The 4,292-nt window shown below is 37.8% G+C and overlaps 1 pseudogene; it reads left to right on the forward strand.

Annotated features, from left to right (window-relative positions):
* The first annotated feature begins 226 nt into the window (after positions 1–226).
* On the forward strand, positions 227–1,136 carry LOC102485813 (prostaglandin E synthase 3-like; annotated as a pseudogene).
* The last annotated feature ends 3,156 nt before the right edge of the window (positions 1,137–4,292 follow it).

Raw genomic sequence — 4,292 nt, forward strand, 5'->3', positions numbered from 1 at the left:
AAAAAAAAAAAAACGCAATCTGTGACACTTTCCTCTTCTCCCCAACCGGAAGAGCCACTCTCTCCACACAGTGCATTGAAGGGACCCAGGTCGCTGCTGCCACAGTCGCCTGAGAGGAGTGAGCAGCAGCAGGCAGCGAGCGGGCACATGGGCAAGGAGTCCACTGCCCAGTAGCGCCACCAGTGACGCTCTCTCACCCATCGCCCATTTCCCTGACCTCTTCATAATGCAGCCTTCGTCTACAAAGTGGTATAATCAAAGGGACTATGCCTTCATTGAATTTTCTGTTGAAGGCAATAAATATGTTACTGTAAATTTTGAAAAATCCAAACTTACATTCTGTTGCCTCGGGAAAAAGTGATCATTTTAAACATTTACATGAAATTGATTTTTTTTTAGAATTATTCATTTAATTTTATTTATTCATTCATTTATTTTTCTAACTTGACCAGAGAGAGAGAAAGGGTGAGAAAGCAAGCCACCAAGTCTGAGACTCAAACCGTAGTCAGCCATGTGGGAGTATTCAGAGATTAACCCTCACACCCCCTGCTGGTCCCCATGAAATTGATATTTTTCACTGTATTGATCCAAATGGTTCTAAGCATAAAAAATGGATAGATGAATTTTTTTAGAGAGATTTTTGCTATAGAGCACATATGCTCATGGAAGAGACAGAGAGACAGAAAGCTAGAAGTCATCCCCAGGGGATATGTTCATGCTGCCATCTCTTCTCCTCCTATCTCCTCTCAGGATTTTGGGCATGCACACACATGCACACCTGCCTGTTATGAGTTTCAAGCTGTCTGGGACTCAAACCACAGTTGACCATGTGGGAGTCTAGTGCCTTAACCACTACACCACCTGCTGACCCAGAGGACAGATCAATTTTCTGTTGTTTACAGAAAGGAGAATCTGAACAGTCATGGCCAAGGTTAACAAAAGACAGTGGGAAGCTTAATTGGCTTAGTGTGGGCTTCAGTAATTGGAAAGACTGAGAAGATGATTCAGATGAAGACATGTCTAATTCTGATCGTTTCTCTGAGATGATAAACAACATGGGTAATGATGAGAATGTAGATTTACCAGAAGTAGATGGAGTAGACAGTGATGATGAAAAAATGCCAAATGTAGAGTAAGGAATGTTGTCATCACTGGGATTTTGAGAAAGAAAAATAACTTCTCTGTGAGAGCTCATAATTAAAAGAATTCCTGAATTGAGAGTTCTAAAGGCAGATGTTGCATTTGCCTTCTATAACTCAGTTTTCAATCTGTTTGTTTTTTAAAAGGCTTCACTAAGGATTGATAAGTACCATTGTGTGGGACAGTTTTAAGTCAGCTAAGGCAATTACCTTATGTACTAACATTTCTTTCTTTTTTTTTTTTAACAGAATTATTTATTTATTTATTTTTATTTGACCAGAGAGAGAGACAGGGAAAGTGAGAAAGCAAGTCACCAGGTCCTGGACTCAAACTGTGGTCAGCCATGTGGGACTGTCCACACTTTAACCACCATGCCACCTGCTAGCCACAATGCATGAACATTTCTCAGACTCCCATGAAGCTGTTGAAGTCCTAAGGCAATTGAAACAGCAGTTGTGATAAATAAAAACATTTTGGGACCAGCAGGTGGTGTGGTGGTTAAGGCAGTGGACACTCCCACATGGCTGACCATGGTTCAAGTTCCAGACCTGGTGGCTTGCTTTCTCACCTTCCCTCTCTTGCTCTCTGTGTCTCTCCTGGTTAAATTAAAAATAAATGAATGAATAAATAAAATAAAATAAAATAATTCTTTAAAAAAAAAACATTTTACCTAAATCCCCTTACTTCATAACATAGATACTGATATGATAGGAAGCTCTCAGCTTATGGAAAGAGAACTAAATTTTAGAATTTAGAATATGAATTACAAGTGCTTAAAACAAAAATTGACTGATACCTTAAACTGGTAACCACCTATTGCTCTGTGTATCCTAGGATTGTTCCACTAAAGTTTAATTTTCAAAAATCTCACTGCACATTATTGTATGTGATCACTTGTCAGTGTTCTCAGATGTATCTTAGCTAGAAGAAGTGAATGCCCTAACTTAGATGGGTTTGGAAGCCTATACATTCAGTATTGTTTGGCCCTTAAACATTTACATCTCTCAGCATGGAGAATGAGGAAAGCTGTATACATTGTCGCTTGAGAGTCTAAACATTTAGACCAGATTTGTATTTGCACTGTCAGTATGGCAAATGAGTGGGAAAAAAAAGTTAATACACTATTGGATTTCTTATTTCTTTTTTATTATTATTCAGCTTATACTAGGGTCGAAAATCTCCATTTATGTTCATGACAGTGGGGATTTTTTTTAAATGTCTATGCTCTTTCTAATAACTGTTGGAAGATATCTTGGCTATCCTTTTAAGTGTCTAGTTTACTGTAATTCATGTATTTACCATTTACTGGAATGGAGTTTTTACTTGAGGAAGAATTTGGGACTATTCTTTTGAAGAAAGAGACTTGCTGTAATGTCACAATAAATCTTTTAAAGCAGATCTGTAATGGAAAATTGTAGATGCACTTTGCAGGGGTTGGAAAAGAAAGTGTTATGATTTGATTGAAATAAAACTAAATGTGTTATCCTCCTCTTAAAAAAATGCAGTCTGTGTCTCCTTATTGACTACACTTCATTAGTTTCTGGCTTGATTCTCTTTAAATCGTGTCACTGAATATTTGCTTGCTGGTTTCATTTCTTTAAACATCAATAATAATAATAATTATATCACCATGTATTTATGGAGTTATGTATAGTTTTCAGAGAGTTTTCTCACCCAGCATCTCAGTTCATTCTCATAATGATCCCTGGAAGAACTTTTAGCTTTATTTTACAAATATGAAAAAAAAATAGCTAGCTCCAGGTCATACAGCTATTGTGTATATGAATGTGAAATTAAACCTGGATCTTCCAAAATCCAACAGTCCAATACAGTGTAGGGTTTTTTTGCCATTATTTGGCAAATTTATGACAATTCTACATTGCATAAACATTACTTTAAAATAACTGGATATGCGGCCAGCAGGTGGCATGGTGGTTAAGGCATTGGACACTCTCATTAAGGTGCTAGATCCCACATGGTCTACCGCAGTTGGAGTCCTGGACCCGGCAAGTTGCTCTCTCACTTTCCGTCTCTCTCTCTCTCTCTCTCTGGTCAAATTAAAATGAATGAATAAAATTAAATAAATAATTTTAAAAATATAAATGGATAAAAGTGCCTCCAAAATATTCTAAGATTATCCCTCCACTGTCAACACAATTATCAGACAAATAAATTGGTGTTGGCACCTTTCTTTTGTAGAGGAAACTGTAGATCCCCTCTATTCATCTTGAAACCGAGCAAGAACCCCTAAGGTATTTTCTAGGGTTCCTGAAATATAAAGTCTATTTGCATTGTAATGGCCCAGAGTAAGGAGTAAGTCTTCAGACTTTGGTTATGATAATAACCAACATGGACCATGAGTGAGGGCCATTTGACCTCTAAGCTCACTTACAGGAAAGAAGGTTTTCATTTTAATATGTAAGATGTTTTGGAGGCTGGAAACTGCTGGTTGTGAGCTCAAAGACTCCAGGTTGAACGGTTCCAGAAACCTGAAGAGGAATTTGATTATCTAAGGCCTTACCAATCAAGAATGCCCACGAGCTGATCACGCCCTCTTGAACCAATCATGCGCCTGGGACCTCTGCCCCTAATTTTTGTCCTCAAAAAGGCATGTGGGGAACATCTCAGGGAAACCGGGTCTTTTCAGCACGAGCAGCCCACTCTCCTTGCTTTGCACTTTGCAGTAAAGCTGTACTTTCCTTCATCATACCATGTGCCTATGGCTTAGTTTTATAGCGCTTAGGTGAGCGAACTTGATTTGAGTTCGGTAACAATCTTAGTTCTTAATTGGGATCTTCAGCTTGGTCTAGGAACCAAATTAGCACAAAACAGATTAACAGGAGAAAGGCATACCAGTTTTATTAATTTTTACATTGTACATGGATACTTTCACAAGAAAGAAAAGGCTCAAAGAAATGGCCAAAGCAGAAAGATTTTATACTTTATAGACAAAAAAGTAATAAATTTTATGAAGAAATGATAAGACAGAGAGATCTGAGATTGTGAGAGTAAATTCCTGGGAAGTCACTGGAAGATACATGGAAGGATATAAAGCCAGTGTCAGAAAAGGGTTATTTTAGTAAGTTTATTTATACAGATCCATGGCAGCATCAATTCTCAGTCACTGGTGGAAAGGATTATCTTCTTGCATT

This window comes from Tupaia chinensis, unplaced genomic scaffold (assembly GCF_000334495.1).
Source record: "Tupaia chinensis unplaced genomic scaffold, TupChi_1.0 Scaffold000567_1, whole genome shotgun sequence".
Lineage (NCBI taxonomy): Eukaryota > Metazoa > Chordata > Mammalia > Scandentia > Tupaiidae > Tupaia > Tupaia belangeri.